The sequence below is a fragment of the Lytechinus pictus genome, chromosome 11, assembly GCF_037042905.1.
Source record: "Lytechinus pictus isolate F3 Inbred chromosome 11, Lp3.0, whole genome shotgun sequence".
NCBI classification, from domain to species: Eukaryota; Metazoa; Echinodermata; class Echinoidea; order Temnopleuroida; family Toxopneustidae; genus Lytechinus; species Lytechinus pictus.
The window spans coordinates 31,402,620-31,415,637 of NC_087255.1; positions in this window are offsets into that span (position 1 = coordinate 31,402,620).

Sequence of the window (13,018 nt, forward strand, 5' to 3'; positions counted from 1 at the left end):
GCTCGAGCTACACCTGGGGCCTGTTGCATAAATCTTTTTACCTGAGAAAACTCTGGTAAAAACTGAAAACTAAGGTTAGTCTGATTTCTGCCATTGACTTTAACACAGGGCAAAAACTCCGGTAAAAACAACCTGAGTTTTCTCAGGTAAAAAGTTTTATGCAACGGGCCCCTGGGATAACACATGCACATTCTCATGCGCTTCTGAATAGATTATTTCTAGAAAGATGTATGAACATAGAAATGCCCAATGTTATTTTGCAGGAATTCATCTGGAAATGTGAAATTCTTGAATCGGATTGGCAAAAAAAATTATTGCATTATTGCATATTTTGAGGCTTGACAAAAACTACATGAATTATTGTGATCAGGCTGGTATGAAAGCACTTTCTCCCTCCTATTTTCTCTCTCTCCTTCAGCTATTGTCTAAGGCCGTGTTTATGCTTCCACTTTTCAGGCCAGAATCAGCGTTTCCATACGTGATTAGTCCAAAACACGGTTGCGTCCATGCTTACATTCATTTAATAAACGACGTTTCACAACGCCGATCGTAAACTCACAAAAAGGTGCGTTTGTAAATGTCGTTTGACCAGTATCAGGCTTTCTGGGGAAGTATAAACAGAACCACGATCGTAAACGTGTTTAAATGACATCATTTGGTACATGCTTCCGGTGAGATGAAAATCCGCGGGCAAATACAGTCGCATTACTCCACGGAATTACCTCTCATCTCCCTTGTTTTGCATGTGTGATAATTGATTTAAGTACTATTACTAGTATTACTCTTCCACTTTGTCATCACGATGAATGTTGAGGGATCTACAAAAAAAAAATGGAACATGAGTCATAATGAGGAGACATCGCCAGATGCCCCAGTAGCATAAACAAATAGATATTTTATTATTTTATTATGTATAATTTGATATTCTCTATTTTTTCTCAATATTATCCTCACCATGGTGGAAATTATATGTCAAGAAGCTCCATGCATTGTTCGATGTTTATATAACAGTCGACGTACCTTCCCCATAACAACACTCGGAAAAAAAAAACTTTCGAAAAAGGGCGCGCCCAATTTGACCTCGCTTTCCTGCTCAACGAAAATTACGATGCCAAGCCAGCTGGAGATCGTGATTTCGCCTCTGAAAAGTTAAGCATAAACAGCACTCCCAGAACCACGTTTACGATCGGCGTTTTGAATCAATGTTTGAAAACGCTGATTCTGTCCTCGCAATGGAAGCATAAACACACCCTAAATATCCAGGCATGCAGCAGCTTCAAGTACTGTACATAGATCAAGGTATGAACCTACAATGTACAGAGCCAATACAGTCCAGATAAATGAAGACACTCAGTTATAAAAAAAATTGAATTGTGGAAGGAACTGCCTAAAAATCATCAGAAAATTATAATACAATAAAGCACCTGAGAATTAGAGTATGGGTGCTGTAAGATATTGAAATCTTCAAAATAGTCATAAACTACATGTTCAATTCAATTCAATTTTTTTTTTTTCAATTCAATTGTAACTCCACAAACTTTGAATCAAATGCCAAACATTTCAGCTGCTATGTCATTTTCTATTAAATGTACAATGTAGGTATCAGAGGAATATTTCTTCTTTTCATTATAATTTTTATCATAATATTCTTTCAATTATACAGAACAAAACATGCAACACAAACAAGCATTTCTGCCAAAAGAATCATTCTAAAAGTAGAGTGGTATCCTATCACAATTATAGTCAATTGTCTTGTATTGTCTACTGTCTAAACTTTAGGATGGTAAAATACATATACATCATTGAATTTTATGTAACATCTGAATGAGTGATTTGATTCTGAATCATGGACAAACTTCCTATCTGCATAGACATTTTGCACAGTACATGTAAAGCAAGCACTCATTACTTGGACTTGGTGCTTGTAAGAGTAGCAGTGAGGGGTTTACTTTTAACTAAAAATATCTTGGGCTACATCACAAGTCTTCTTGTATGAATTTTCAAGGCTCATCCCCTTTGACAATAGAACTACGGTAGCTGATGAACAAAGGGACACAAAGAATGAAGACAAATCTACATGCAGATACCTAAATAATGCTCCAGGGAAAATGTATCATCTAAGATACCGTCTCCCTCAATTTTTAAAATAGATCATGCATAGACCTGCACATCCTGACTGACCAACTTTTTTGAAGATGCAGCCTTTGACAGAACATGTAGGCCAACACGTACATTGTAGGTAGAGTAGGCCCATGTAAATGGACCTACAGATCACTTTACAACACTTCTTCTCCTGGAAAATGAAGAATGGAAAGGGCCCTTGTGAATATATCCCTGGGAAGATACCCTTGGAACACACTGCATCAGTGAGCTTTTTCCCACAAGAACTACTGGTACATGGGTGGATACTAAAAAAGACAGAAATTGAATACATTTATGATACTAATAAGGGAAAGATTACAGAGGGCTTATTTCGCCTTGGAAATGCTCAAGAGACCTGGACAAAAACAAAAGCCGCGGAAAATCTCTTCACTTGTAAGCTCATTCAATGTTGTAGATTTAGGCAGTATGTTGTGAATAGTAACCCTGAAAATGTACAATATTTTTCATGATACCCATTGAGTTAATAATTCCTCTTCATGATAATTCAGACAAACCAACCAGGGGTCCGTTGCAGAAAGAGCTGCGTTTTATTATAAATGCAAGTCAAAAATCAAAGGCAAGTCCCAAATGCACACTGTTCATTGGTTGAAAATCAAATTTTTTAGAGTTGCGATTGATTACAACTCTTTCTGCAACGGGTCCCAGACTGTAAACATGCAAAAGGGGAACCCTGGATCTCCCATCAATCAACAGGATCGATGATCAATATACAAACATTTGATCCTCGTATATTTTAGGGCTCTGTCACATACAGACTTCAATAATGATGTGTTGGAAGCTCCTTGGTATGATTAGGGTTGGTCTTTTTAAAATACATTCTTCAGCTGGGTTAATAAAGAGTTTACAGACATACATGTACACATACTTTTAAGGATCTCAAAGTTTACAGATGATCCATGCCATCTGTCAAAGCAGACACATTCAAAGATGCAATTTCGGCCATCTGACACAGTCAAAGATACATGTAGATCTTGAGAATGAGGCAGACATGGTTTATAAAAAGCAGCAATGTGTGACAGGGCTTTGTTTGATGTGAATTATAACCCATCCAGGGCAGGAACTGTTTGAAGTCTAACTAGATCTTTGCTTCATACAGTATTCGAATTGGCAACACCATGGAAGCATTTCATTACATAAATTGTGATTTTCACTGACTAATGAAATCTTGGCATCTGATTGACTAAGAGAGCAAATTAGTCTGTGAAAAGCACCAGCAAAATTGTTCATGAAATGCTCTGAGGGTTTCATCAATGCATATCTATATGACTGACATTTGCCACAAATTGTTTACTAAAATATAAAAATCAGCCAATTTGAATGGGAAAGTTAAAGATTTTTAAAAATCAATGGAATAAGACTATAGTGCATTTTTTTTAATTTACAGCATTGGATGTAGAGTTTTTACTTGAAAATTAAAGTTCCCTGACAAAAAAATCTTCCTATATTATTATTTCTTGCAGTGCCTGTGGAGCAATCAAGCCTCTTGTACATATTGCATTTCTATTCACCATACAGAGCACAGGAAGTCACTCCTTCCTTGGTGTTCAAAATAATAACAGACTGTGTACAAGGTCTGGTCTGTGAGTTCACTGTCTACTATGTATGCCTACAAAACCTCACCTACTTTAATCCTGGCAAAGATTACTTTTATGCTTTTCACACTGCACTTTTTTTCCTTAACCCCGGGAGATTGGTGGGGCTAAGAGCCCCTCCAATTTCCCGGGGTTAAGCTTTGCCCACTTCGTTTTCACACTTTTAGCAAAGTGGGCTAGCACTGTAAATAGTACGATACTATCTGGCCTGCAAAAAAGCAGGGTTAGCCGGCTTATTGTGGTGCTAGCACCACAATTGCGGTGCTGAGAGATGCAGTGTGAAACGAAACTGGGCTAAGGAAAAGTGGGGCTAAGCATTAGCCAATCACAGAAGTTGTAATTGCATGTTAATCCCGCTCTGTATGGTAAAATCATCAATATTCATCTGTGTGATAGTCCGGGGCTAAAGCGTTAATCCCGGCTAAGCAAATAGTATGGGGTTAAGAAATGCAGTGTGAAAAGCATATTTGACTACCAAATAATAGAAGCAACTATTAAAACTGCACACACAAGGAGGCGTATGTGAGTGACAATAGTTTCAAAGTCTGATCGATTTTCCGACAAAAAATAACTCATAATTCTGAACTTAATCAGGGCAACTTACATGCTACTCTAAGGCGGTTCACAAGCCACATGTAGAAAGTATGCGGTTCTCTGCATTCATGATCAGCAGTTGATCTGCACCCTCACTGTTGTAGGCTACAACAAACAGTGAAGCCCCTCATCTATCAAGTCGACAGCCATACAACCACAATGCTATTTCGAACTCACTGAAACCAAAGGACCTACTATATTTAAACCTTCAATATACATGTAAGCCTATTTTGAGAATGCTTACCAGTACAATGATTGGAATAAATATATTTAGAATCTCATTAAACTTCCTCAAGATCATCGTGAAGCTGAAGATAATGATGAAGAAACACCTCCACATAAGGTACAAATCCAAAGCAGCGGAAACGAAACCCATACACCGATCAGAGATAGCAATAAATCAGGACCAATGGTACACCACGCCTTTCCAAGGAGCAAAGAGTATCCATCTCTCAAGGCACAATACCTCTGCTGGCTCGCTCATCAGCTCTGGAGAAGAGACGTAGCAGCAGGGCTCCAACCGGCTTCAGGGCATGGTTAAAAAAAGGTACAGTCTGGATTCACCCAAGCACTTCTAATAACGCAATTCGCCAGTGAACAGTGACTTGGAACAATTTTTCTGAGAAGCCTGTCAGAATAATTGTCTACCTTCAAAGCAGAAGACTAACACCTGATTTCTACACAGCATTTTTTCCAGGTTCACGCCTCGGTATATAAAAAAAAAATCAGCATACAAGATGTGAAGAAGATGCAAGGAAAAACTACTTTACATATACACTGTACATGTATGTACATTTTTAGAGATCCTCATCTTTTTTTTTTCCAATTGATGGAGTTCACAACACACACAATGCATGGCAATGATAATTAAAGAAAGGGATGAACACATGACTTGGAGGTGCATTGTTCATATTAAAGCCTACATTCCTTTTCATGATAAATTCAGGTTTGGGTAACAATCGTAAAATATATTTGAACAGATTCCCTCAAAACCGAGTGTTTGTTTGTACATGTATGAATACTGGTGTAATATTCAGCCATAAAATTCTGGTTTACAAGTACAACATAGACTATATTTCATAGCAAAATATTAAAGCATTCTTTTTTTAATGATTTGCTCGACTTTAAAACAATACACTATGGCTTCTAACTGCATTACTTTCTTTAGCTTGACAATTCTTAGCATTATACTCCACAAATCCGGTTTATATCGCTCTACCCCTCTAATTACATTTTTGAAGAAAATAAAAAGATAATCCTTCAAATAACCTCCATCTAACTTTAATCATATGGCTTCATCATAGATAATCACATCCGCTGTCCCTTTTATATAATTCTATCATTCTCCCCCCCCCCCCGCCTTTCTTTGCTCTGATTTTTTTAAGGAAATAAAGGAAGATATTCCTTCAAATGACCTCCATCCAACTTCAATTAAATGGCTTCATCATAGATAATAACATCCGCTGTCCCTATTATATTCATTTTATGGTGTACCTGTATTAAACCAAGGGTGTGTTCAATGTCGGTTTTCAAATTTAAACGGCAATATGGATCATGCTTGAAAACGTGATTACAAGACACGGATTTAATGAGAAACAGGGTGTCTTTAATGTCCTCTATTCCCGGTTGTAAAAGTAAACGTCTTACAAATCATGATTCGGAGGAAAATTTTAACGTCCAAAAAGATGCGTTTGTAAACTCGATCAGCTCAAATTTTACGAACTTGAGCATCGCTAATGCGACATTGAACACAACTGAGTTTTCAAAACGTTTTTAAATTTGCTCTCGCAGTGGGAGGCTACACAAATCGGAGCCAGAACTAACCCTTCTTGTGATGGGTCAAACTGCGAAAGTGGGAAATTTAAAGACGATCAACATGGCTTTATATTTTTGACACTGAACAGTGCACCGCTGATCGTGTTTGTGTTCATTTTTTTGCGATTGAGTTTTTAAACATGTTTCATGTTGCTGTTTAAAATTGAAAATCGACATTGAACACACCCCAAGTCTGATGAAAACCGACTATAAAGCAGGAGTCAATAGGTGAACACTGAAGGCAAGCAGTAGCACAGTCAAGAAGTGAAAACCCAAGGCAATCGCAATCATAAATAAGATCAATATCTGCAACACTTGTAATTTCCTGGAAAGTTCTCCACTATTTATGCTTTGTGTGTCCATTTCCCCTCAAGCACATAATAAACAGCAATTTCAGAGATGACACATTTGTATTGAATGAAAAGAAAAATGGATGCATACATATATACCCCGGTTCGAGGTTAAACCCTATTGTGAAAATCGGTTCCAGGTAACAATACCATCGCCTGAAAACTTGAAATGAGGAGGGTTTTCTACTTCAGCGCATACAGAAATTAATTTCAACTTGACAAAAGAGCTAAAGAACAATTATCCTAGTCTTCCCATCCAGGAGACAGTAAAAAGTCTCTCTTTGGTCTCTGTAGTAATATTGTAAAAACAGGCAAACTTTAAAGGTGAATTTCAATTTATTTGCAGATTAATATTTGTACTGCATTTGGCAGTGTACATTTTTTTTTTTCTTTAACATTATTTGTCACAAGAAGTAAAAAAAAAAAATGACATGGGGCTCAGGGCGATTTTGCCCCTTAAATGCTCAAAATAGTCCTGGAAAATAAAAAAAACCTGGAAAATCCAGGCTGTTCATTGCAATGTTAAAGCTTATCCAAATTTAGGCAACAGATTGTGAAAAGTCGCCCCTGAAAATAAAACATTAATTTTTTTCCATGCTGACAAGATACATAATACTGAATCCCTTGCTATAATATTGAATGAAGTACCGGTATCCACTGGTAAAAAAACGCTATCAAAAATCCATCTAATAATTTCATTTGAATATCAAACAGAGTTAAAATCAAATACGACAATTACAAAATTTCATTCAAATCTGTTGCAAAAAAAAAAGCATTACAAAGAGATGAAATTTTGTAAATGGGCGAGCTGATTAATGATCTTTATGTAATATCAAAGGGGGGAGTCATACATTTGATGTTACTGGAGAAGAAGGTTTTTCTATGTTATGCATTACACAGCATCAATATGAAGTTATGGTGGATTTGTCCTTTAAATTCGATGATAGGGGGCACTTGTCCTTTAAACTTGAGTCAAAACCTCTCTGATTTTGACCTCTTCTGCATGAGCACTCAGAGGGATACTGGAACCAATCTGGGTTTGGATGTTCATAATTGGTCTATTATCATGACCTCCATAAATTCATCACAAGCACAAACTCCTTTGTGCTTCAGTACTGCTGACAGGTTAGAAAATGCGTATCGTGTCTGTATGCGAGTATAAGACCCAAGTCCATGATTGTTCATTTCAATTAAAATGAAGAAAAAATGTGGCTATGTCCAAGTAATATTTTGGTCAGTTTTTCATTAATCTGGTGCACTTCTGTGTGGAATTTTGGGATATACATGTGTACACAGGATGTTATGATGTTGGACATTATATTCTGCTATCGATAAAAATACATGTAGGCCTACATGATGTATGCTGTCATTGCTGTGCTTCCCATACACACCTACATGTACTTGTATGTGGCCAAAATCAACGTTCAATCAGGGGTGGTTGTGAAATATGCGTGGTGTGAAAGGAATTATAAAGAATAAATACAATTAATTGATGAATTAATTAACATTATTTCAATAATGTGTTGACTTACAAGTACAAAAAAATATACAAAAGAGAATTAAAAAAGCCCCTCATATCATGTAGGCACAGCATGAAGGCCAACAGGCTAAAGTGCATCCAGCATCTTCTCAAGTTATGCATCTCTACATGTACATGCATTCCCTTAATATACATGTACATGTATAGGCAATAAAACAGAAACTGAAAGCACATATTTGCAATTCACAAGCTGATGTAGATTCATATTTCTTCTACCACACAGTACATTTGATAGGGGCACTATCCCTGTTCAGCAATGAGAAAGTTATGCCAACCCATGTTCATGCCGCACCTCTAACTACGCACAGGACATGGAAACGCATGCACGGGACTGATTTGAAATGCAGTGTCATGTGTATCGGCAATGGAGGAAGAAAGCGATTAGTTGATTCAGAATCAGAGACCATCACAACTCAGATGTTGGCATTGATTTGTAAGCACTCTTGGATGCATATTTCCTATAATTATGCTTTCTACATGTAATGTTTGCTTTCTTTAACACTGTAGACTGTCATGCACAACATTGTCATGATCCACTATAAACATTGAGATTATGTGTACAGTGTACGTGAGTAGGCCTATTAATAAAGAACTTTTCTGAAAATGACTCTGCATGTTGAAATAATTTGCCAAGAAATTCTGAAGGTCGATACATGTATACGATGCACGCAACATGATTGGTCTCTATGTTGATAAAGAAACAAATGCCATCTACACCTGTACACACGAGTACAAATGAAGCAAAGTCCAAGGGGAAATCCTCAAAATACTTGTAAAACTATTTCCTTTTATTTCAAAACCATACAAAACACATACACTTGATCAAGGATGGGTAATGTACTTTTGTGTGTGTGTTTTATAAATAAATTCATTTTTATTCTACACAAATTAATGTGTCATTGTTAATCATGATAGTACATGAACAATACAACAATACCGGTATTATACAATACATGTAGCTGAAAAGAAACTAAAATACAGTAAACACTACATTTCTACCCTCGACTCTACAGCCCACTCTTATCCCTCCCCCATACCGTTGCCCTTGATTTATGCTAAAAAAATGTTAAGAATATGAAGGATACAAATAAAATAAAAGGGGGAAAGTACATGTACATGTAAATGAATAAAAATTCAATTTCCAATTTCCATTTCAAATAATAAACAACCTTTCATTCAATGAACATGTATGAAACAGCTTTAACATTGATGGCAATTCAGGAAAGGGAACCATCTTGAGAACAGGGCCTACATCATGTAGGCTATGTACATGAAGGTTTTTTTAATAGTAACATGGGTCTACACGTACATGTACATGTACAATGTTAGTACAATGTATGTACAAACACACAAGATATAAAGGTCCATGGTATTAACCACAAAAGCTGAAGGATAAACATGGCATTGTTGGTTAATTCATTCAAGGTTTTGTTTGTCTTTATGTGAGCATGAATGATTCAAAGGAGTAAAGGCACATGAAACAAATATTGCACATGCGTGCACTGTATACATGTACATGTACAAATCGAAAACATCACAAGCATAACATACATGTACATGTTTATTGTATACATGCATGTATTACATGTACATGTATGTACATTTACATGTAGGCACTGCATAATGCATCCTGCTTTTTTCTTTTCTTTTTTTTTATACTGCTTTAGGACTTGGGACTTTATATATTGTATACATGTATCAGGGCCTACAAATATCATCAATGATATCACCAGCAAACCTACTGCATATCCATGTATTGATGATGGTGTGCATACATGTATGCCTATTACATTTATATGTAAATGATTTTCACAATATTGCCTAAGTTCAAAATTCAATAACTTTATTTGTTATCAGATTTTCAGCGTTTCCCTTGGTAAATTTTATTCAGATTAATAATTTTTCAGCCAGGACAACCCCTAACGAATCTCAGAGAATTTTAACACGTCTACATGCAATGCATATACATGTACATTGTACATGTACATGTATGCAGTGGTCACCATTAGCTTTCTTTGAAACTAAAAAAAAACAACTTTATTTTACTTTTCAAAAAGAGCAATCCACTTAAAATTTGTCAGATTCAATGTGATAAAAGTTAAAAACATATCCATACATGTAGGTACCCAATATGAAGAGACCAAGTATCAGGATATAAAAAGTGGGGTAAATTTTTATGAAACCGAAAAACAATTCTTAGTATTTGAGGAAAACAAGGTCCATTATCATTTTCCCCCTCATTTTTTTGGAATATAGGCCTACATATTTTGGAAACAAAAAAATGTCATTGGTATTTCACCTGACAGAACTGAAATCAGGCCCATAACTTCTTCAATCTCCAATTTCATTAGAAGTACATAAAATACTGGTACTCAAACTTCAAAGACAACCCTCTAGGATAATAGATAGTGGGAATTTTCATAAGATAGGAATACGGTTCAAAAGGTGATATTACCAAAAATTGCTTTTAGCTATGATCATATATTTTAACCATCTCCATTTCAAGTAGAGTGCCAAAAAATAGTCCAACATAGAAATAATACTGAACCCGTTTTCTGAGAAATGTGATCTTTGGAATGTCCTGATTTTTAGTTGTTCTAAAATTATTACTTGGTATTGTGCGATGGCATACAGTCATACTGGTGCATGAATAAAAATGACCCCCCCTCCCCCCAAAAAAGAATGGGGATTTTTTTTTTTTTTTTGCATGTATGTACAAACAAATCATTCATTGGATTAAATTGATATTTACATGTATTCATCGGCTAGATTGACTTTCTGTGAGCATACATTACCTTTCCCCTGGTAAAAGCATAGACTTGTATAAAAATTACTATAACTATATACTATTACATATTAATATTACATATTAATATTACTACATGTAGTATTAAAAACAAAAACATTAATTAACTGAAATAAATGTTCTCTGAAACAACAATGTGAGCACCTCATTTCTTTTAGTCTACATTTAGGTATTAAGGCTACTCATTATTTGAGCTCTGAAATATGTTCACAACTGGTAGATCCTGGGAGGGAAAAGGTCAACCTAAAGGTCAAACTCAGAAGACATTGACCTCTGGGAATTGGGGGCTCTCACATTCCTTAGCAGACCTACTTTGAAAGGAACCTAAAGGCATCTGGCAATGCAACCTCCAAGATGCAACCATGCCACCAATAACACACACACCACAATCTTAAACTGAAGAATTTTTAAAGGTCAATTCCAGCTATGGTTGACCCTTTTAAGAACCAATTTCCATTACTTCTGTCCTTAATTAAAAGCATGGAACCAGCTTTAAAAATGTTACATTATTATCAATATGCAAGGTGAGGTCGGTATGCACAAATCCTATATGTAATATATTAAGAAACTTTGGTTAACTCATACATGAAGGTCTACATGAGCAAAGGGCAGAATGCAACTATTGCTTTTGGATCAATACATACTTCTATAGTTGTTGATCTGAAATTGTACATGTACATGTGAATAAAATGGATGACTCAAATACATGTACAAGTACGTACTGTTGACTTTTTATTTCTAAAAATTAAGGTTGTAAAATGAATACCGTAATCAAAACATTTCTCCAATCAGATGCAAATATTTCAGTCGTTTATTTATGGACGTCCGTAAAAATTACTGTAATGAAAATGTATGTGAAATGATTCTAAGTGTAAAATTGGTCAAGGGTGACAAAGGTTTCATTAACATGATTTCACAGATCTGGTGCAGTACCATGCATTTCAGCTTTAACTCTAAGTGGGTCTGTGTGACATACTCATGATGTCAAATGTTCCATTCTCATAAATAAATCACACAAATTCAACTCCTTTGGATGAGAGCTGAGAGGCAGAAACCCTACAATACAAGATTTATGATCGATTGCAAATGTCAAACAATGGTACTTGCTGGGCTAAATTGGCACTTCATCTACTGCCAACTCGTCCACTCTCCACATGGTCTTTTTTCATTTGGTCTAATGCCATTCCGTCCATCAACATTTTGTATAACAACTAAGTTAATAACAACCAATTGGTCCAATAACCATTTGGTACAATAATCACTTGGTCTAATCACCATTTTGTCTATGACCATCTCGTCTTATAACCAGTTGGTCTCATATCCATTTTATTTTCATTCATTTTGCACAATTAACACTCAGTCTTATTAGACCAAATGGTACATGTATATGGACTATTAATGGATATTGAACCAACTCCAACTGGTTATTAGACGAAATGGTGAGTGGATGAATAGGCAATTAGACCGTGTGGTTGGTGGATGAACTGATGGTAGACCAAATGATAGTAGACGAGTTGGCAATTGGGACGAATTAGCATTGACAAATTGGAAATAAACCCTTGCTGGTTGATAGTGGGTAGTGTACATCATGTACATTGAACAAAATTAAAAATTATTGGTCATTGTTAGGTTGTAATTTAATGCAAACATTTGTGAAGGAGGGGGTGAGGGCATGGAGAAATAACATTCTTTGAAAACAAGTTTAGACAGTGCTATAAATGTCGTCCCGGGTGTAACCTATCTAGCAGGATACATGGTGTAACTCAAGCCCAATTGATACTTTGGCCCTGTTTACAAGTAAGCCCAGTAATTTATGAGTATGACATTTTCTTGTTCTTATGTGTCTAAAGATATTAGAAGGCTACAAACTTCAATACACTATGCAAAATCACACAAAATATTGTGCATATTGCAAGACACTAAAAGTTGACAGAGTAAACGAAGCTCAACCCATAAAAAAATGAATCAATTTCAATTTTAAACACTTGACATTAACAAAAAGAAATGGAAATTTTCAAAGGAATAGTTTCAAGCAGAAATGTTACACTGCTCTTAAACCAATTAACCACTAACGGTAACCCATGTGAACTATTGACAGGACATGGTTGGTGACCCGGATGTGAATAAATCCACAAATATAATGCTTGCTTGTCTATCT